The sequence below is a fragment of the Giraffa tippelskirchi genome, chromosome 13 (assembly GCF_054371585.1).
Source record: "Giraffa tippelskirchi isolate mGirTip1 chromosome 13, T2T-mGirTip1v1.2.pri, whole genome shotgun sequence".
NCBI lineage: Eukaryota > Metazoa > Chordata > Mammalia > Artiodactyla > Giraffidae > Giraffa > Giraffa tippelskirchi.
In genome coordinates, this window is record NC_137287.1 from 35154928 (window position 1) to 35178859 (window position 23932).

Consider the following 23932-nt stretch of genomic DNA (forward strand, 5'->3'; position numbering starts at 1 on the left):
ATTTTTTTTTCCTTTTTTCTTCCTTACACAGCTGGCAAGAATGCCTTATGCCAGAGTCTGCCACCTCCCAGGGCATGAGACTCCTCTGTTTGGACACTCCTGTGTCCATGTCCAGGACCTAGCCCCAGAGGTACAAGTTCACTGAGACCAGGGTGTGGCTGATAATCCAAGTTTTCAGGGATCCTGACAAGGCTGAGAAACCCCACTCCGGAGTGTACCCAGATTTTGAATCCCCTACATCCTAAAGCAGCTTCTGCACAGATTCAAGTATGCCCAAACACTTAACACTGTGTGTGGGTGGAGGCTGCTCATAAAAGAGGTGCTCCTCAGTCACCAGACACCAGGACCATGGAGACTCTCCCCAGCCATAAAGAATTGTTCTGATGTCCCAGGAGAAATATCAATAACCTCAGATATGCAGATGATACCACCCTTATGGCAGAAAATGAAGAGGAACTAAACAGCCTCTTGATGAGGGTGAGAGAGAAGAGTGAAAAAGCTGGCTTGAAACTCAACATTTAAAAAAAAACAACTAAGATTGTGGCATCCAGTCCCATCACTTCATGGCAAATAGAAGGAAAAAGAAGGGGAAGCAATGACAGACTTTATTTTCTTGGGCTCCAAAATCACTGTGGACGGTGACGGCAGCCATGAAATTAAAAGACACTTGCTCCTTGGAAGGAAAGCTATGGCATACCTAGACAGCATATTAAAAACCAGTGACATCACTTTGCTGACAGAGGTCTGTCTAGTTCAAGCTATGGTTTTTCCAGTAGTCATGTATGGATATGAGAGTAGGACCATAAAGAAGTTTGAGAACCAAAAAATTGATGCTTTCTAACTATGGTGCTGGAGAAGACTCTTGAGAGTCCCTTGGACAGCAAGGAGATCAAACCAGTCAATCCTAAAGGAAATCAACCCTGAATATTCACTGGAAGGACTGAGGCTGAAGCTGAAGCTCCAATCCTTTGGCCACCTGATGCAAAGAGCCACCTCACTTGAAAAGACCCTGATGCTGGGAACAACTGAAGGCAAAAGGAGAAGGTGACGGCAGAAGATAAGACAGTTAGGTAGCATCACTGACTCAAAGGACATGAATCAGAGCAAACGCCAGAAGATAGTGAAGGACACAGGAGCCTGGCATGCTACAGTTCACAGAGTCACAAAGAGTCAGACACGACTTAGTGACTACACAACAACAGGGGAAGCGCAAGCAAAGGGACCACATGCTAAGGTGGCCGATGTGAGGACACAATTCAGCATCTTTTCTCACTCCTGGTTCCTCTCCCTTGACCCTAAATGACAAGTGTTATGGCTTACAGCAGCTCTCCTGGACAAGTCACCCACACCAGGTCATCATACAGTCTTTTTCTGGGGACATTGTCTTTTCATGGCTGATCACCAGCTAATCACCATTCCCTTGACTTACCTGGACCCCTGGCCTTGTTCTCCTAGAAACGGTGACTCAGCCAGCAGGGCGGGTTATTCGGGGTGGCTGGATGGGGGTGAGAGGGGGTGGGCAGAAGGGAGGAGGGGTGAGAGGGGAAGGCCATTTACAGCGCCTGTAGGTAGCTGGCTTCCCTACTAGCACACTGCTAATTTTATTTTGCTTGCATTTATATTAGGAAACGCCACAGTCACTGGTGCTAAGGGAGGAGGATGGGCTGGGGGAAGATGAGGAGCTCAGAGCAGCTTAGACACAAGGGGCCTGGGAACCTCCTCCGCAGCTTCCCTGTTCAGACTCCTGCCCACCTGGCCTGGGAGCCAAAGAGGAAGCACCCTCCATTTTTCCCAGTGCGAGAATTACTGCACCGTAAATTGTTGTTCATTCCCCCCTCACCACCCACAAACGGAAGGAGGTAACTTCATTTACCAGGTGTGGCTCTAGATCCAACAACACTCTTTATCTCTCACTTCAGATTCATGGGGTGTTTTTTACACAGAAGTTACTCCCTGGATCCTTTACCATTTCCTGTATTTATTAATGAATGAAGCCCTTAAGCATGGGTCCCCAACCTCCCGAGTTCTAATGCCTGATGATCTGAGACGGAGTTGATGTAATAATAATAGAAATAAAGTGCACTGTAAATGCAATGCACTGGAATCATCCAGAAACCATCCCTCCCCACCCCCGCACCCCCCAGTTCATGGGCAAATATTGTCTTCCCCGAAACTGGTCCCTGGTGCCAAAAGGGTAAACCTAGAAATTCTGTCCTTCTGACAGCTTCCAGCCCCACGGTTAAAGCTGGATTTGCAGATCACAGCAACCTACATTTTGATCCTATGTGACCTTGGACATGGCATTTAACCTCTCTGAACCTCCTTGTATATAATAGGAAGATAGTAATTGAAACTCAAGTGTTGTAACTTATGTATGCAAGCATCTTAGCAGCATACCTGACACCTACCCAAAGTACAATAAAGAACAGCAATTGTTGTCACCGTTATCATCATTATGATGGTAAATTTTAGGTGTCACCCTGGTTAGGTACCTAGTTATTTGATCAGTCATTTCAGTGTTGCCTTGAAGATATTGTGTTGATAGGATTAACATCCACCCTCAACTGTGTTTAGGTAAAAGAGATTGTGTTGTTGTTGAGTTGCTCAGGGGTGTCCGACTCTTTTGCAACCTCATGGACTGTAGCCCTCCAGGCTCCTCTGTCCATGGAATTCTTCAGGCAAGAATATTGGAGTGGGTTGCCATGTCCTTCTGCAGGGGATCTTCCCAACCCAGGGATCAAACCTGCATCTCCTGCATTGGCAGGTGGATTCTTTATCACTGAGCCATCTGGGAAACCCATAGAAGAGATTATCCTGGGAACTTTTCATGGGCCTGATCTAACCTCTGAAAAGCCTTAAGAGCAGAACTGACGCTTCTCTGAAGAAATTTCACCTGATGACTGAAGGACCGGCTCCTGCCTGAGTGTTCACAGTCTGCTCGTCCTGGAGACCTGTCCTATAGCTTTCAGACTTGCCTGGCCAGTGCCCACAATCATGTGAGCAATTCCTGGCAATGAATCTCTCTCTCTGCACATGTCTCTATGCAGGCAGCTGTGTTTTCATTCTGTGGGGTTGTGCACTCAGTCGCTCAGGTGTGTTTGACTTCTTGCGACCCCATGGACTGTAGTCCACCAGGCTCCTCTGTCCATGGATTTCTCTAGGCAAGAGTATTGGAGTGGGTTGACATTTCCTCCTCCAGAGGATCTTCCTGACCCAGGGATCAAACCCAGGTCTCCTGCATTGAAGGCAGACTCTTTACCATCTGTGGGGTTAACCCCTCTACATTTTCCATGGAAACACACTTCAGGTGAGATGCTGTCAAACGTTGCTAGGGCCACTATAACAGAGTACCACAGACTGGGTGATCTCAACAACAGAAATTAATTTTCTCACAATTCCGGGGGATGGATGTTCGAGATCAGGACGTCAGTGGGGTTAGTGTCTGGTGAGGACTCGCTCCTTGGCTGGCAGATGGCCACCTTCTCGCTGTGCCCTCACACAGTCCTCCCTCTGTGCCCATCTGTGTCCTAATCTCCTCTTCTCATTAGGACACCAATAATGTGTTAGGGCCCAATCTAATGAGCTCGTGTGTGCAAGTTCAGTTGCTCAGTCGTGTCTGGCTCTTGCGACCCCATGAACTATAGCTTGCCAAGCTCCTCTGTCCATGGGATTTCCCAGGCAAGAATACTGGAGTGGGTTTCCATTCCCTTCTCCAGGGAATCTTCCTTACCCAGGGATCGAACCCATGTATCTTGCATCTCCTGCATTGGCAGGTGGATTCTTTACAACTGAGCCACCAGGAAAGCCCCTAATGACCTCATTCTACCTTAATTATTTCTTTAAAGGCCCCATCTCCAAACGCAGTTGCATACCAAAATAATGGAATTAGGACTCAGACATATGAATTTTGGAGGCGGATACAGTTCAGCCATAACAGATGGTGAGAAGATTGGTGACTATCTCATACCTTAGCTCCAGTAAGATCTTGCCTCCAGAACCCAAACTCCAGAGCTAAATAGCAATTCTCAGTTTACCTGGAGCCACCCAACTCCTTCTTGGCTGTCTGATGCAGGACTGGCGATTCCTGAAGTTCCAGGTTGCTAGAGGGGATGGCAGGTAACAAATTTAGTAGGTGATGGTTGAGATACCTTCCACTTACAAGAGACCAAGTTAGAGATAACCTATAAACTTCCCTAAGCCTAAGACAGAGTGGCGGGGGAAGGCGCACGGGTATGCTGCCTTGGGCTTGAACTGCCGCTGTGACAGTTTATCTTCTTTATGGTTCTGCCCCCTCCCTCAAAAAGGTAAGATGTTCTCTGGTGACAGATGGTGCTGGGTGACAGATGGTGGCTGACTGACCTCCATCAGCAAAGGTTTTAGCACAAAGCCACCTGAACCGGGTCCAACAGACAAACTAGCCCTGGATGGGCTTGAAGAAAGTGCCACATGGAGAGACCCAAGCCACTCCTCAATCGTTTGGTTCTGTTAAGAAAGATAAGAACTGTCTTCATTCCCATTCATCTTTAGGAGGCAGAAACCATTCTCAGCACTAAGCACAGTTTTGTTACAAGACTTTATAGTGAGGGTTTTGCACCTCCTAGTAAAATCACAAATAACCCATCTGGCCCCAAACCTGAATGGCTCTATTTTCAAGTCATTACTTTTTGCAGCGAGATCAGTAATTAAATCAACCATTTCATCACTCAAGCAATATTCACTGGAGCATCTATTATATACCAGGCACTAGTAAGGGCCAATTTGGGGATGTGTTTGATTTGTTTTTTATAAAGATTATGTTTTGGCTCTTTCATGCTGTAGAGTTCCTCTCTCTGTCATTCATGTGAACCTAATGAAAGGAGAAGTAAAGGTTCTTGGAAGGGACAAGGGAGAAATAATGAAAAGTGTGTTTCGTCTGGTTGGAAACATACATGGTTGATCAACTTGAAGCCAGCAGAATGAAGGGACAGAGTGTGACCAAAGGAATCACCCTAAAGCCTGGTTGATGATGCAATATACATGGAAATAGACAAGCTATGTATGAGACAAGGGTAATGAAGATGCTATAAAAGAAAATACAGTGCGAACCTCTTGCCGATCAGGTAAGAAATGCCATGAAGATGGATGGGGTTATTTGAAGACACTCTGAAAGCACCTACACAGCCATATGGTATTTCCATAAAGCCCTTGAAGTTGCTGGGATGAAGAATGAGATTACGGTGAGCAGGAAAGGGATAAGTTGGCTGCAAAGGACCAGTAAATTCTATGCACTGTTAAATGGGATGGACACACAGAAAGGGAATGGACCACAACACTAGGAAGAAATAAGCTAGTGTTTCTTCTGTCTCCTTCATACTTTTTCCAGATAAGGTTATTGTTTGATTCTTTATAAATCCCAACCTTAAATACATATATATATAAAAGAACTACCTGTGTTCCAAGAGATGTCTGAGCTAAAATGTTGTCTTTCAGTCTCCTCCATTGCATATTTCTTCTTGGCCAAGAGCGGGGAATTCAATGATGGGAAATCTCACAGTAAATGTCATGGACTTGTGTTTGTCACTTTGTAAATCCTCACTCTGTGCTTGACAGGACTCCACGATCACCTTTTAAAGCTAATCTGGCTGAGGGATAAGACAGCATTCTTAGCACTTCAACTCGAGTACAATATGACTGGCAATAAAATCTGCCTTCACCTGCAGGATTGGAAGAGCATTATGATAGGGTAGGCAACTCGCGTTTGAAAGCTTGCAAGTTTCTCGCAAAAAAAATACCTGTAAGCAAATACCCCAACTGCTGAAAATGCTTGCAAGGTATTTGTAAGGGACCTATGAGTTTTATTTGCCAATGCAAAGTCAGACAAAGCACATAATCTCAAATCTCCTACCTTCTACCTACCTTTAACTTAGCCAGATCCTTGCATTGTAAACGGCAAATACAAAGGCATTATTCCCTACTAGAAAATTTATTTTACCTACAAAGTCTCTCTAGAATGATAATCAGTCTATATCACATGACTTACCCTGACAATAAATATTACTGTAAGAGGGGGTTGTTTTTCTAAATTAGACTCTAACTAAGTGCTTGCCTAAATCTGCTAAACATGTTATTGAGTTTAGTCAGTTCAACTAAAATGAAACATTCTGCTCTTCTCTGGGTGACCAAGCCACAGCAGTGTTGAAAGAGCACCCTCTGGGACTTCCCCGATGGCCCAGGGGTGAAGAATCCGCCTTGTGATGCAGGTTCGATCCCTGATCAAGGAACTAAGATTCCACATGTCATGGAGCAACTAAGCCCATGCCACAGCTAGAGTTTGTGCGCCACAAGGAAAGACCCCACAGGACGGAATGAAGATCCCAGGGGCCACAACTAAGACTCAATGCAGACTGGGAAAAAAAAAAAAAAGAACAACGTCTGGCATGACCCATTATGTTGTTGACCAAATCCTACAAGGAAGCCAGACCATCTTCCTGTATTCCACCAAGAATGCTGAGGAGCCAGCTCAAACGGCTCTCTTGCTTTGGGGAGTAAGGTGGGGTGAAAGCCGCTCAGTCGTGGACTGTGCAGTCCCTGGAATTCTCCAGGCCAGAATACTGGAGTGGGTAGCCTTTCCCTTCTCCAGGGGATCTTCCCAACCCAGAGATCGAACCCAGGTCTCCCACCTTGCAGGCGGATTCTTTACCAGCTGAGTCACCAGGGAAGCCCCTTGGGGTGTGTAAGCAGAACTATTTGCTCTTCAGTAATTGCTCTGCACAGTTCCTTCTGGGGTGAGGTGTCACCTCAGCTCCCAAAGATAATCATTATTGTCCCTTTGCCCTTTTAAAAGACTCGGGGGTCTCCTTTTCTTTCTCATCTGTCTCCCCATCACCAAAGACGGTAGACTGAACGACCAGGTTTACGTCACCGCTATTGATGATCAGAAGGGCATGAAGATCCACTTTTCAAAATGCATCACATGCTGTAAACACAGAGGGCAGAGACATATTGAAAGTTCTGCATTTCTCTCCATAAGTTCCCACTCAATGGGAATTTCCCCAAATATTCACCTGGCTGACCCTCATCTCTTTTACTATTTCCCCATTTCAGCCTCTGTCTTCTTTTTAATTTCCAACTTTAAACTTTTTATTTTGTACTGGGGTACAGCCGATTAACAACGTTGTGATAGTCTCAGGTGAACAGAAGAGACAGCAAAAAGACTCAGCCATCTATTCCGCCCCAAACCCCCCTCCTATCTAGGCTCCCAGCCCTCTGTCTTAATATCAGAGATGGGGTGAGTAAGAGGAAGCATATATAAAGGAAATCAAATATTCACACATATAGTTTCTATCTTTACCTCACAGAGGAGTGGGATAACTCCTCTCTCTCTCCATGTCTCTCTTTCATAAACACACACATACACACACCACATTAGGAGGAGAATAAAGTGATAAAGGGAAAAAAAATGCATTCTTCTTGTTAAGAGAGGAGTTTGCAGTTCTTTTAGTTCTGCAGTTCTGGCTCCTGGAGAGAGCAGGAGCCCAGGAAAACCGAGAAATAGGGCAAATATGAGAAAAGTAGTAGCTTTCTACTGAGCCATCAGTGATATGCTTTCAATAAACCTGACACCATGTTATACACTCACAGTAAAATCCATACCCAGCAGAGGATCAGAAGTCCCGCGTGGCACACCCACTAGCCCGTCTCTTCCTCCTCATTCATATCTCCTCTGCTCTTGCATGTCACCCTCTGCCCCCACCACCCACGCTGGCCTCCTCTGTCTTTCTTGAGCACATTGATGAACTTCCTTTGGCTTTTTTGTTGTTCAGTTGCTAGGTCCTGTTCGACTCTCTGCGACCCCATGGACTGTAGCCTGCCGGGCTCCTTGATCCATGGGGTTTTTCCAGGCAAGGATACTAGAGTGGGCTGCTATTCCCTTCCCCAGGGGATCTTCCCAACCCAGGGATCGGACCCAGGTTTCCTGTATTGGCAGGCATGTTTTTTTATCATCTGAGCCACCAGGGAAGTCCTCCTTTGGCTTTAGGGCTTCAGATTTCTATTCTGCCACTTAGAACTTTCTTCACCCTGATGGTCACATGGAGACGACTTTCTACTCTTCAGCCTTGGCTGGCAACCCTCCATAATTCCTTGAATCCACACCATTATCTCTCATCATGGTGAGGATAATGTATTCACTGATTTTATTTTATTTTTTTTGAGTGGGGGGGGATATCTCTGCCATCACAGCACTGCAAGCCTCAGGAATATAGGGACTTGTACATCTTGATCACTAGCTCACTGGCTCCAAAGGCATCTCTGTTGAATAACACGAATGGCTCACCCATCGTCCACAGAGAGAGAAGACAAGAAAGGAGAAGGGAAGAGGAGTCTGGAGGTCAAGATGAAAGGGGCAAAAAACAAAAACAAATAAAAAAACAACTGCTAGTGAACAATCCCTGGTGTCTGAGAAGACCAAGAAACTTTAAAACCCAAGGGCATCAATATTGGGTTCTCACCGGTCTGCAGTGCTGTGATCCATCTACCACCAACTGCACGTTAAAAGTTGCTACACACCTTGGATGATGCTGCATGCTTGGGGAAGGATCTGAGAAAGGAGCAATAGACTGGAGGTGGGAGGAGATCACAGGGAACAGAAAAGTGTGATGAGGGACTTCCCTGGTGGTCCAGTGGCTAAGACTCTGAGCTCCCAGTACAGTGACCCCGGGTTTGATCCCTGGTCAGGAAACTAGCTCCCACATGCTGCAACTAAGAGTTCACATGCTGCAACAGAAGACACTCCACAACCCCCTGCCACAACTAAGATCTGATGCAGACAAAGAAGTAAAAAATTTTAAAAATATATTGGAAGGAGCAGTAACTGAGAAATGAAGGAATCCCACCAGGTGTAAGCGGATACCCAAGAGAAGGAATGAACTTCCCAGCACCCATGGGGAAGGACTGTAGCCAGTTTAAATATAGAAAGCTGCAGAAGTTTGAGGCATCCCGGCCTCCGATCTAAATGTTAATCAAAGATTGCGACAGTCTTAAAATATGATGTGAGTGATGTCTGAGAACATGGGCACAGCTTGTGCGGCCCTATGCAAAGCAGATGCAAATCACATGCAAATGTGGGTGCGTCCTCCTTGCTGAGTTCTGAAGACAGGCCCCTTTGGAGGATTTGCTTGCTGGACATACTTCGAGCTCTAGTTAAACCAGTGTATGGGGAACCACTCCGTTCCTTTGCAAAGCAAAGGATTGCCTTGGCTGGGTTTTGAGGAGCTTTGGAGAAAGAGTTGCTAATAAGTTGATATTTGCAGAGGGAAATGGGAAACTCAGAGACACCAGCTGTCAACAAGGCGGTGGCCTGGGACTTATATTTATAAAGGGACTCATTTCTGAGCTGTGAGAAGGATAAGTAAGATTGTGCTGGCTGAGAACTCACTGCAGTCCCAGGGGCAACCTGTACTGATTTTTTTCCCCATTTTTTTTTTTTTATTGTGGTAAAATACACATAACATAAAATGTACCATTTTGACTACTTTAAAATGTAGAATTCAGTGGTCGTAAGTAGATTCGTATCATTGTTTGACCATCACCACCGCCCACCTCCAGAACGCTGTTCATTTCCAAAATTTAGACTCTGTCCCCGTTAAATGCTTGCTCCCCACCCCCTCCCCTAGCCCCTGTTCCCCACCATTCTGCTTTTTTGAAATGTTACAATTTTGATGACTCTAGGTGCCTCCTATAAATGAAACATAGAGTATTTGCCAGTTTTGTGACTGGCTTATTTCACTGAACAGAATGTCACCAAGATTCATTCACATTGTAGAAAATACATCAGAATGCCCTTCCTTTTGAAGGCTGAGTAATATTCCATAGTATAGATATAACACATTCTCTTAGTCACTCATCTGTCAATGGACACTTAGGTTGCTTCTACATTTTAGCTATTGTGAATAATGCTGCTGTGAACATGGGTGTACAAATATCTTTTCAACACCCTTCTTTCAATTCTTTTGAGTATATAACCAGAAGCTGAATCACTAAATCATATAGGAATTTTATTTTTAATTTTTTGGAGGCACCGTGGTTCTGTTTTCTAGAGCAGCTACACAGTTTACGTTCCCATCAACATCACATAAGAGTTCCAATTTCTCTACATCCTTGCCAGCATATATTATTTTCTGGGTTTTGGTAGTAGCCATCCTAAGGAATGTAAAGTGGACTCTCACTGTTGTTTTGACTTGCTCTTCCCTAGTGATTTGTGTTGCTGAGCATCTTTTCATGTGCTTATCGATTATGTGCAGAATGTCTATTCAAGTCCTTGGCTCCTTTTTGAATTATATTGATTTGTTGTTGTTGAGTAATCTGTGTTGATTTTTTTCTTTCTTTCTTTCTTTTTTTTTTTTTTTTGCACACTGTTAAATGACTAGTAGAGAAGGCAATGGCACCCCACTCCAGTACTATTGCCTGGAAAATCCCATGGACGGAGGAGCCTGGTAGGCTGCAGTCCATGGGGTCGCTAAGAGTCAGACTCAACTGAGCAACTTCACTTTCACTTTTCACTTTCATGCATTGGAGACGGAAATGGCAACCCACTCCAGTGTTCTTGCCTGGAGAATCCCAGGGACAGGGGAGCCTGGTGGGCTGCCGTCTATAGGGTCGCACAGAGTCGGACACGACTGAAGCGACTTAGCAGCAGCAGCAGCAGCAGCAGCAGCAAATGACTAGTAGAAAGACTGTGTAAAATTCTTCCAAAGGTAAAGCAGATACTACATCTGTGCTCAACTTCCTAACACAGGCTGTGAGTGTGTATGCATACTCAGTTGTGTCCAACTCTTTGTGACCCAATGGACTGTAGCCCGCCAGGCTCCTCTGTCCATGGGATTCTCCAGGCAAGAATACTGGAGTGGGTAGACATACCCTTCTCCAGGGGATCTTCCTGACCCAGGGACCAGGTCTCTTGCATTGCAGGTGGACTTTTTACCCTCTGAGCCACCAGGGAAAAAAATCATTTTATGTTTATGCTTTCTGCCTTGATCTCATAAGCTTGGGTTTGGTTGTCATTTACCTAGTCTCCAAATAACAATAGGGCTTTCCTGGTGGCTCAGAAGGTAATGAATCTGTCTGCAATGAGAAGACCTGGGTTCCATCCCTGGGTCGGGAAGATTCCCTGGAGAAGGAAATGGCTCCCCCCTTCAGTCTTCTTGCCTGGACAATTTCATGGATAGAGGAGCCTGGTGGGCTACAGTCCATGGGGTTGAAAAGATACCATAAGCTCTGGTTTGGTTGTCATTTACTTAGTCCCCAAATAACTGTGGCTTCCACAAAATAGAGATTTACTTTCTGTCCCATAAAATAAGTTCAGGACAAGACAGTCCATCATGTATCTTGTTGCTCCCTTCACTCTTTCGTTCCACCATCCTTAGGATGAAGAATCCACCCTCAAACACTCTCCAACCTACCTCAGCATCCCCTAGTTTCGTACAGAAGGAGACAGAAAGGAAGAGGGGGCGCATGGGTGTGGTTTACATGTGAGTCAACCCCTGGTAAAGGGTCTTCCCAGAAACCACACCTAATAATTTTCGTTGTCATCTTGTCGGTGATCCTGCTCTGCTAGGAAAGCTGGAGAACACAGTGTAATTTTCCTTTAATTTGAGCATCTTGGCTATGACTAAGGGATCTATCACCGAAGGGTTGATTACTAAGAAAGAAGGGATAAACGGCTGTTGGTAGGTGGCAAGCAGCTTCCATCAGAAATCCTTCTAAAAATATTATTTTTGTTTTAAATTTTCCTCTCTACCAGAAAAATAGGAGCTCCACGCAAGCAGTGGTTTCATCTGTGTGGTGTAGTGCCATGTCCCTAGCGAGGGCTGCAGTGTCTGATGGACGCATCCTAAACAGAGATGCAATCAACATTTGCTCTACAGGGATGAAGCACAGCAGTGGCTTTTAATTTCCAATTGATGTTTAAGAACATGCAGGGCTCCTTTCTGCTATGTTCAGATTCTCCCATGAGACAAGCTGCCCTCCTCCCCACTCCTCCTGGGAAGAACCAATTCCCTTTCATCTGAGAGTCATAGGATCATCCTCCCTCTACAAGGAGAGTGGAGCTTCCTATCTAAAAATCACTGCTGCCTAGAGATGAGCATTTTGCTCTCCTTGGAACCCAAGTGGCAGGCCAGAACAATTAGAGCCCCCTTTCAGTCACCCCGAGTGTTCATGTCCCTGACCATAAAATGTAGCTATGATCTGACTTTTAGATTTTTCTCCAGAATGTGCCAGGAATCTGGCTCTCTGACTGTTACTATCCACATTCTGAGCACGTTCAAGAATGGGTAGTTGCATCGGTGGCCCCCAATGCTTTTCTGTCTAGCTTTGTTTCAACCCCACTGAGACAACTGACCAACGCCATGTGTGGAAGCTGGCACCATCCTTCCAGATAGGAGGATGCAATGGCTGACAAGAGTCTGCCTATCTTAAAACTTCCAAACCTTGAGGTATCTACATCCCAGGACATGCAGACATCCATTTCCAAAGACATTTAAAGTGCCTGGATTCAGGGCTCATCTTGAAAACATTTCTCATCTATTACTTTTTAACCGATTACCATTCAATTTTTCAAATGATAAAACACAAAGAAAAAAAAACCTTTAAACACTCAGTGGATCCTGAATTATTAAACATAAAAGGGCACTTTGGTGTATTTATTATTGCACTGGAGGAAATCTTGTCTGGTTTAAGCTCTTAGCTCCTTAAAATGTCCCCTCTACACTGAAGTGGAGTTAAAAATGCATTGCCATAAAACTCCATCCATTTCCAATTTTCTCATCATCGCTTTCTGACATTATGAGCTGTCACCTTCCTAGGCTGCAGCCTCCTCTGGGGAGGAGAGTGGTCACATGATGCTGGTGGTCATACTTCACCGGCCCCCTGGAACTGAAATCAAGCCCTGGTGTCTAGACCCGCCTTCTTTCCCACTCTTGGGGTGGACTTTGTTTCTCCAAGGATCAATTTATGGGAGCTTCCTGTAAGCATGGTTTGTACTGGGCGCATTGAGTGCAACGTAGCAAACTGATATCCATGGGACCTACCTGGAGCTGTGTTTGTGTTAGTGCCTTTTTCTTTCTTTAAACCGAGGTGAAATTCACCCAGCATGAAATTAACCATTTTAAAAGACAACAGCAGTGGCATTTAGTACATTCACATGTTGTATAACCAGCACCTGTATTTAGTTTCAAAACGTTCTAACATCCTCCAAGAAAACCCCATGGGTTTCCCTGGTGACTCAGTGGTAGAGAACCCACCTGCCAACGCAGGCGATGTGGGTTCGATTCCTGGGTTGGGAAAATCCCCTGCAGAAGGAAATGGCAACCCACTCCAGTATTCTTGCCTGGGAAATATCATAGACAGAGGAGCCTGGTGGGCTGCAATTCATGGGGTCACAAAAGAGCCAGATGCAACTTAGCGACTAAAACAACAACAAAGCAAACCCCATATCTGGTAGGCAGTCGATTTCTATTTCTCCTTCCCTAGAAACTTACCATCCTGCTTTCTGTCTGTATGGTTTTCCTATTCTAGATATTGCATATAAATACAATCATACATACATGACTGCCTGTGTCTGACTCGCTTCACTGAGCATGGTGTTTTAAAGCTTCACCCCTGTCATAGCACCTGTCAGTATGGCAGTACTTTTTATGGATATATAATATTCCATTGTATGGATGGGCCATATTTTGTTTATTTTTATTTCCATTGAGAGGCATCAGGGTTGTTTCCAGTATTTGCCTGTTGTGACCAAGGTATGGACCTTTATGAACAACATTTTATTTGATAACCTGGCTTCAGTTCTCTTCAGTGGATGCCTATGAGTACAATTCTGGGCACTATGGTAATTCTATGCTTAACTTTCTGAGGAACCACACAGATTGCTTTCTACAGTGTCATGGTACTTTTCTGCTGACAGGTTTCTAGGCTCTCTCCTACTGAAGCCTTTAAAAATATTTTTAAATTAATTAATCAAATGACAGTGGTTTGTCCTGTTGTGGAGCATGGGCTCTAGGCACAGGGGCTTCAGTAGTTGCAGCTCCTGGGCTTGAGAGTGCAGGTTCAATAGTTGTGGTGCAGGAGCTCAGTTGCTCCGCAGCATGTGGTATCTTCCCAACCCAGGGATCGATCAGTGTCTCCCACATTGGCAGGCAGATTCTTTACCACTTAGCCACCAAGGCAGCCTGGGATGGAGTCTTTTGAATTCTTCTAAAAATTGCCCAAACTTGCATTTCAAGATGATACTGCTGGCTTTATATATTTCAGATAATTCAACTTCCCCTCTGCACACCACTCTAGCTATATTTAGTGGTGCATATTTATCTTTGGCTCAGAATTCTACTTCCCTTTCCCTTTGCAAATGCTGTCCTTTTTGACACATATCATTCGTTTGAAAAAAGCCCACCCATCCTCAAAACCCTGTCCAGAGATTGCCTCTCTCCTCCCGCCTTCCAAGACTTCCTTCTCAGCACAACTCTTGCCTCCACGGACACATATGTCATTCAATTTTGTTCACTTTTACCCGTGCCTGTCTCCCCTTTCTAACTATGCCTTCTTCGAAGGCAGGGATTCTTGCTTCCTCTGAAAATTAGGATAAAAATATTCACTTCTCGGAGCTCATGGATTCAAAGCATGCAATCATAGGTACTTAAAGTTTGGACCTTTAGATACCAACAGTATCAGAGTTGGCAATGGTCTGAACAAAAGTTGCTTCTTAATTGTGTGCAGTGAAGCCAGTCTGGTCAATGAAGCTATGGAGAGAGGAGAACAGCGTAGGAAAAGTTGGGCAAAAGAAGATTCATTGAAAGATCTTCAGAGAGGAACATGAGAATGAATATAACATGGTCAGCACCAGCAGTGATTTTACAAAACATACATGCACTAAATAGATTGAGTCATTGTAACTATTATTATTATTGCCACTATGACTATGGGACATACTGGTTTATACTTCACAATCTCTGGACCAAGCCTGTACCTTCGCATTCCTTGGATGAATAAAAGGAGGAGGAGAAAGAAGAGGGAAAAGAGGAGGATGGAGAGAGGGGAGGGAACCAGACCAAAACCAAAACAGGCATCAATGAAGCTTCAGAACTCCCTCTGGGAGGCTGAGAAAGAAGATACCCACATTCTTTAGATTCTCAGAGCCTAGAAGAAAGTCCTCAGATCCTGTTACAAACAGCAATGTGACCACGATTCAAAGAAAAAGCACATTGTGTATGCTAAGCTGCTTTCAGCAATCCATTGATAAGAGATACAAGCCGGGTTGCTTTCTTTCACTTGTGAGTATTTTCGCTACCAATTAATTCTTCTAAACCTGCACTGTTGAGTCATTGCCTTTTTCTGCCATGTTGTGTTCCAGACGAGGTACTGGATGTCCGATGCCCATCCATCCAACAATGCTCATCTCCTTGACCTGTAATTGGCATGGTGGACAAAGAGTTTGCACTCCAGTTCACTGGTAGAATCAGGTAGGGTTGATCACACAGCCAAAATCCTAGCAAGGAGCCATATCCTACAAGCCCGCGAGATGCACATAATGTAAGAAGAGGGCCTCAGTAAGAGACATCCTTTCCTGTCATCAAAAATAAGGTGACGTTCCCGGAAAGCTGGACCATTGTCAGAGTACATGTTCAGCTCTCAATATGGCAAGTCCAAAGAGAGACTCGATTCCAGGAATAAAGCACAGTGAGGTTAACAGATGGTAAGAGCTTCTTAATAAAGTTCAGGGGATTCCCTGGTGGCCCGGTGGTGAAGAATCCGCCTGCCAGTGCAAGAGACATGGGTTTGGTCCTGATCCGGGAAGATCCCACATGCTGAGAAGCAACTAAATTCATGGGCCATGACTATTGAGCCCACCCACACTCTAGAACCCAGGAACCTCAACTACTGAGCCCAAGAGCTGCAACTACTGAAGCCTGTGTGCCCAAGAGCCTGTGCCCCACAAGAGAAGCCACCTCAATGGGAAGCTTCGGAGACAGAGTTAGAGAGTTGCCCTGGCTCGCTGCAACTAGAGAAAAGCCCTTGCAGCAATAAAGACCCAGCACAGCCAAAAATAAATAAATAAAATTATTTTTTAAAAAGTTCGAAAACACATATTTTAGATACTTTATTGCTAGAATTAGCAAGACAGACAATCAACATCTAATTAAGAACCAATGGATTGAGTTAATCCCAATCAGATTTTAATTTTGCAGAAATGTTTTGTTGGTCTTGAGGTGTCTTCTTTCTGCATTCAGTGGAATTACTTATTTCTGGTGAAGAGGTAGATAACAAAACAGATTCAGAGATCGCTGTGGGCCTTGGTCACGAACATCTCTAGCAATTAGAGTCGATGTCTTGAAATCTTCAACCGCAAAGAACCAGATGTTTCCAAACCTAAGCCCTTCTTCTGCCCCGTCACTAGATGGCCGCCATGTGTCATAATGGTAAACTATCAGCTGCTTAAACTATCTTTACACTCATGTGCTTTGCTTCCACTGATATACATTATTTTTAAAAGGCAACTTTATATCAATACTATACCAAAAAAATCACTTATTCTGAATAGGCAGTAACCATAAAATAAATACAGTGTGATCATAAGTTATTAACATTTTGCTATCACTACCTACAGACACTGAGCTTCAAGTGTCCACTTAATTATTAAAAATGGTGATCTTCAAATATTAAATGTTTAAGGAGAGCCTAGCACGAAACAAAGACTTTCCCAGTGACATAAACAGGGGCATGGAAAGAAAACTGAAGAAGGAATAAGTCCTTTGGCAAATAACTTTATTTTACTTAACAGTATCTTCGTGTCACCTAAGCCTATAATAATTGGATTAGATTTATAACTTGTGAAAGACATATTTTAGCCAGCACTTTTTTAAAAGAAAAGGTAGAGACTATTGTCTTTTCAACTGCTATTAGAATATTTTATCTTTCTAAAATATAGTTACCTCTCCAAGAAAATTTGTCTCTCACTCTCACCTTCTCATGATATTTCTTCCAATTTTAAGTTATTTAAACACAGCTAGGAATAAACTACCATGTGACCCAGCAATCTCACTACTGGGTATATACTCTTAGAAATATCAAATTCTAAAAGACACATGTACCTCAGTGTTCATTGCAGAACTGTTTATAATTGTCAGGACATAGAAGCCACCTAGGTGTCCACCAACAGAGGAATGGATAAAGTCATGGTACAATGGAATATTACTTGGCCTTTAAAAGGAATACATTTGAGTCAGTTGAAATGAGGTAGAAGCCTATTATGCAGAGTGAAGTAAGTCAGAAAGAGAAAAACAAATTTAGCATATGGGCTTCCCAGGTGGCTTAGTGGTAAAGAATCCACCTGCCAATTCAGGAGACTTGGGTTCGATATCTGGGTCAGGAAGATCCCCTGGAGGAGGAAATGGCAACCCACTCCAGTATTCTTGCCTGGAAAATTTCATGGACGGAGGAGCCTTGTGGGACCCCAGTCCATGAGGTCACAAAGAGTCAGACACAATTGACTGCATGCATGCAAGTATGCAATGCATATATACATGGAATCTAGAAGAATGGTACAGATGAACTTGTTTGCAGGGCAAGAATAGAGATGCAGACATGGAGGAATTTAGACAGTAACACTGACATACATACATTACCGTATATACAATAGATAGCAAGAAATTGCTATATAATACAAGGAACTCAGTTCAGTGCTCTGTGATGACCTAGAGGGATTGCCGGGGTAGGAGGAGGCTCAGGAGGCAGGGGATATATGTATGCTTATAGCTGATTCATGTTATTGTACAGCAGAAACTAGCATGATGTTGTCAAGCAATTATACTCCAATTAAAAATTTTAAAAAATAACACATGTAAGTGAATTAAAAAGAAAATACTGTACTACCACCAATTCCACTAACACTCACTATGTTAGAGTATAGCACTAATACACTCGGCTCCCTGCCCATGGTGACTGTTTTAGAACACAGACTCTGTGTCTCTAATTCTTTGCCCTGTTACACACTGGCCGTGCCACTGGACAAGCTAATATCTCTCTGCCTAGTGTCCTCATTTTAAAAAGCAGAGACATTACTTTGTCAACAAAGGTCTGTCTAGTTAAGGCTATGGTTTTTCCAGTAGTATGGATGTGAGTGTTGGACTGTGAAGAAAGCTGAGCGCCGAAGAATTGGTGCTTTTGAACCGTGGTGTTAGAGAAGACTCTTGAGAGTCCCTTGGACTGCAAGGAGATCCAACCAGTCCATCCTAAAGGAGATCAGTCCTGGGCGTTCATTGGAAGGACTGACGTTGAAGCTGAAACTCCAATACTTTGGCCACCTGATGTGAAGAGCTGACTCATTTGAAAAGACCCTGATGCTGGGAAAGATTGAGGGCAGGAGGACAAGGGGGCGACAGAGGATGAGATGGTTGGATGACATCACCGACTCAATGGACATGAGTTTGGGTAAACTCCGGGAGTTGGTGATGGACAGGGAGGCCTGCAGTGCTGTGGTTCATGAAGTCGTAAAGAGTCGGACACGACTGAGCGACTGAACTGAGCTGAACTGAACTGAGTCTCCTCATCTCTAAAGCAGGGTACCACTAGCACTACCTCATTGGATCATGGAGGTAATACATGTAAATTGCTTATATATAAACTTTAAGGACCACATGCTGGGAAAGACTAAAGGCAGAAGGAGAAGGGGTCAGCAGAGAATGAAATGGTTAGATAGCATCTCCGGCTCAATGGACATGAATTTGAGCAAACTCCAGGAGATAGTGGAAGGTAGAGGAGCCTGGCATACTACAGTCCACAAGGTCTCAAAGACTCACAAGACTTAGCGACTGAACAACGATACCAACAAAACAAGCCTATAAGCATTTGCTACTCTATTGACTCCTTGTCTGAATTTGTTTCCTGTTGCTATTGTAACAAATTACCACAAACATAAGGGCTTAAAACAACACACATTTATTATCTCACACTCTGTACTTCAGAAATCTGATGCAGGTCTGGCTGAGCTATAATTAAGATTGTCGCTGGGGCTGTGCTCCTTCCTGCAGCCTCCAGGGTTGAGCCTGTGATCTTGCCTTTTCCAGATTCTAGAGGCTGCCTGCACTTCTTGGCATGTGTCTCCCTTCCATTTTAAAAACAGTGATGGCCTGTCAAGTTTTTCTCAAAAAGCTTCACTCTGACAGTCTTCTCCTGCCTCCCTCTTCTACTCACAGAAACTCAGTAAGCCTACTGAGTCCATCCAGATAATACAGGATAATCTTCCCATCTTGAGGCCACCTGATCTGCAAGATTAATTCTATTTGCATTCCTAACGACCCTCTGGCATTTAATCTAACATACCCACAGGTTCCAGGGAGCAGGAGGTGGACGTATTTAGGGTGAGGTGTTATGTTGCCTACCGCACCGTCAGGCTGTGAGACAGCTATCATTACAAAAGAGAGCGGCTGAGACTCCCTCCTCCCGGCTTTTATGTTGATCTCAGAGTATACAAGGCCATTCAACTGGGAAGTTTTAAGCAGGTGACCCTTGACCTCGATCTCTTTTATTAGCATGTTTTGTATGCCCCACACTTTGCTTTCATTGCTTATAAACATATTTTTGTTTAGATTCAGAAATAACTTCAGGCAATTCCCTGGTGGTCCAAGTGGTTAGGACTCGGCTCTTTCACTGCTGAGGGTTCAACCCCTGCTTGGGGAACTAAGATCCCACAAGCTTCAGGTGTAGCCAAAAAAAAAAAGAAAGCATTTCAGATTAGTACTAAGACTTCAAAAATAATACAGAGAATGTCTGTGTATCTCTCACCCAGCTTCCCCAGTGTCACCATCTTACCATAATCATAGTACAGTGATCTGAAACCAGAAGTTAATGTTGGTACAATACTGTTAAATAAACCGCAGTCCATATTGAGATTTCAGTAGTTGTGTTTGTTTTTCTTTTCCTCATCCACATATTTCCCTTTTATGGGCCAGAATCCCATCCAGATCTCACCTTGCATTTTGTCATCATTTGTCTTTAGGCTCCTGCAGGATAATTCTAGAATGTCAAAATCTGGTTGAGCTGGTGAGCTCCATGGCTGACATTCTAGAATCATCTGGGAGGAGTCTTTAAAGACATATGACCACAAAATGCAAGGTGAGATCCCAGGTGGCTAAGTAAAGAATCCACCTGCCAAGCAGGAGATGCGGGTTTAATCCCTGGGTTGCGAAGATCCCCTAGAGGTGGAAATGGCAACCCATTCCAGTATTCTTGCCTGGAGAATCCAATAGACGGAGGAGCCTGGTGGGCTATAGTTCATGGAGTCACAAAGAGTCAGACATGACTTAGCGAAAATTAGTGAATAAACCCCCACCACCCTGGCCTCTGTAAGCATTTGAGTCTTCAGCCTCTACTAGCTCTACTAGGCTCTACTAGGACTCTGAGAAGCCCCCAGTTCAGCAACTTTCTCACCCCCAACCTTCTCAGATTAACACTCTCCCCAGACATTGTGATTTTCCTAAATTTATTATTTTTAAAGTGTATTCATTTGGCTGCTGCAGCATGTGAACTCTTAGGTGTAGCATGTGGGATCTTGTTCCCTGACCAAGGATTGAACCCAGGCTCCCTGCATTGGGAGCTGGAGTCTTTGCCCCTGGACCACCAGGGGAGTCCCTCTCCTAACTTCAGATTCCAAGCAAACTCTTGCAAAATACCAACAAGCCACCCTGAGGTGAGAACAACAAAATGCCATTAAAGCACAGGAGAGTCTGAGATGCTTGATTTCAATCTAGACCTGCTGGTCAACATTCTCTCTTCTCTCTCTTCTCCATTTTTTTCCCCTTCTTCCCTCTGGTTTTGAAAACAGTTCATGGAATTGTACAGAAAGGGCATCAATAGATTAAAAACTGCTTCCCTCTAATAAAATGTTAAACGGTGTTGAAAATTAATCACCAGGGCCGCTGAGCTGCCCTCCTCAGAGGGAGACGGCTCGGGAAATTTAATAAATTATTATCACAATGATGTTCCTATTATAGAATTTGCATTTCATTCTTGTATTCAGCCTCAAAGTTGCCCGGCAATGGTTAATAAAACCAAACGGGACTCTCTTCTCGATGGTTAGAGGGCGACGCTTGGACTGGTCCATCAAAGGGTATTCTTTGGACTTCAAACTTAATTATTTCAGCTTCTGCTCTCACCCCCTTCTTTGTAATTTTTGTTTCTTTAAGACAACTAAAGATAGTATTTAATCGTGCGAGTGCCCTCTTGCTGGAAACACTCGCTGTAATGATATGCCTAGCTTAAAAGCAAATCTAATCTACTTGCTTATTAAATTTAAATGTGTTTTAGGCTGATATGGTTTGAAGATGATATGTAGAATAACAGCCTCCATGGTTATAAATGTCAACTCTAAAAATTATATGCAATATAACATACAAAATAAATGCTGCTTCATCTTTACATTTCACTGTGATCAATTCATTAAACGATGTATTACAAGCCATGAGGACGATTGTAAAATGCAAGACGCCATTTGTCACAGCGTATTCTAAAGCACCCAGGAAATGCTGTAGAGATTTTCTTTTTTTTGGCAACAGATGATAGTTCTTATTAGAAGGGGGGCCGGGGGTGGAGCCAGCTTTGTGATGTATCAATACCATGAACCAGAATTAGTTCTTCAATCAAATATTAAAGACTGAGGAAAACCATTCTTATGACAAAGTTCCATATTAAAACTCGGAGGGGGTAACAGGGATTTCCTTAGGAAGAGAGCACCGCTAAGTGTGACGGTAAAGAATTAAGATGGATTTCCCTCTGTGTTGAGAATCACAGTTCGATAATGTCCTAATCATACCCTAGGTGTTCCCAAGCTGAATGGACCCTCTGGATGCTCTGCAGGTGGGAGGAAGTGGACATGCAATATACAAGCCTGGGCCCTTTCCTCAAGGTTCTAATTGAGAAGATTGGGGAGAAACTTGAAAACTCCCATGTATTTTTTTTCCCTAAAAGCTCTATCCATGATTCTCTGAACAGTGAATACCCTCTGAAGCATAGCCAAGTATTGTTTCGTGTGTGTGTGTGTGTGTGTGTGTGTGTGTGCGTGCGTATGTGTGTGTATATAGACGAGTCTGTTTGAACTCTTAAATGTGTGGCATGGCAAATATGAGGAACTCGATTTGCCCCAATGGGTAGCCCAGGTGGTTCAGTGGTAAAGAATCCGCCTGCTGATGCAGGAGACGTGGGTTCGATCCGTGGACTGGGAAGATCCCCTGGAGGAGGACATGGCAACCCACTCCAGTATTCTCGCCTGGGAAATCCCATGGACAGAGGAGCCTGGTGGGCTAACAGTCCATGCGGTTGCAGAGAGTTTGACACAACTGAGCAACTGAGCATGCACACATTTGCCCCAATAAACAACATACGCCACCCAGTTAGAAAACAGTGAAGTAAGTCAGAGAGAGAAAAACAAATATTGTATAGTAATGTATATATGTGGAATCTATAAAGATGGTGTAGATGAGCCTGGGTCCAGGGCAGGAATACAACCTCACATGCAGAGGACCAGATGTGTGGACATGGGGGAGGGAACGAATTGAGAGAGTAGCACTGAGGTACACACATTGCCGTGTGTAACCAGATCGCTAGTGGGAGCCTGCAGTATAGCACAGGGAGCTCAGCTTCATGCTCTGTGATGACCTAGAGGGGTGGGATGAGGGGTGAGGGTGGAAGGGAGGCTCACGAGAGAGGGGATATATGTATACACATAGCTGATTCACCTTGTTGTACAGCAGAAACTAACACAACATTGTAAAGCAATTATACTCCAATTAAAAAGAACAAAAACAAAAACACACTGGCCAGAAGAGCCACACTTGCTTTCTCATGGTTGCTGGGTTTCTTCAAGTGGTGCTGACTTCTGGGTCACTCTACATGCCTAACCATCTCCATTTTCCCTTCTAACTTAGGTCACTTCCTATCTCCCCTTAGTTCATCATTTAGAGATCAGAATTTCATTCAGAAAAGCAACTAGATGGCTGGGAAGTTAAGAATCTCTGTTGGGGATGCACTGAAGAGTGAGAAACATCGGTGCATACACAACCAATAAGGACAGTTAACTCTGGCTGCAAGGATTTTTACTTTAAATTAAAATGAGAAAAAAAAATTAAATCTGTGCTAAACACACCAGTTTACCAATGGTTTTCTGCTTTTCGGTGACCTTCTAAGAAGTCCTGGGATTTTTTTCTAACTCAGTGGAGAACTCTGCATTTGTCTCATTAACTGATGTCCTGCCTGATGGTCTTCAATATCAATTAGACTAAAGGTCCTCTTTGCGTCTATGTTTGGGTTGAGCTTATTCCAGACACACAGGTAATCGGGATGCAGACTGGCTAGAACAGATTCCTCCAGAAAGCTGGAGGAAAGAAAGAAAACTGTATTCGTTGGATATCTTCAGAAAGTTTTGTCGGAGATTGCCTGCAGGCATCTGAGAGTCATGGAGACTATTGATCTATAACTTCTTAGAAATTTACAACCTACAGCACCTTTCTCTCAGTAAGAGGGTAGTTTATAAATTAAGAGATAATGAGATACAGATAGCCATGACTCACAGAATGTCTTATGTTCTCTGTGTGTGTGTGTGTGTGTGTTTGTGTGTGTGTGTGTGTGTGTGTGGTAGGGGGAGGTGTTTAGGAATGAGGCAATACATTCCCCCCCAAACTAACTGAATCAGTGTGAGCCTTTATAGCAGGATCCCTATGGAGACACCATTCTTCTAGGCTTCATCAACTAGAAGTCAGTCAACTTTTCCTTCAAATGCCCTGCAGACTCTGAGCACCTCTGGCCAGGGCTTCCTGAGCCTACCCTTCACTGCATGGTTTATCCTGCATCCCAGGCTGTAGTCATAACCTTCACAGTGTCAGAGAACATCCTCCCATCTTAACTGCCT

The 23932-nt window shown here is 44.0% G+C and overlaps 1 long non-coding RNA gene across 1 annotated transcript; it reads right to left on the minus strand.

Annotated features, from left to right (window-relative positions):
* Positions 1-20048, minus strand: LOC145531680 (uncharacterized). Its single transcript, XR_014072660.1, has 3 exons — positions 20002-20048; positions 5428-5621; positions 1-4100 (listed from the first exon to the last, which is right to left on the minus strand). It is a non-coding gene; the product is annotated as an uncharacterized LOC145531680 (long non-coding RNA).
* Between the last annotated feature and the right edge of the window lie 3884 nt (positions 20049-23932).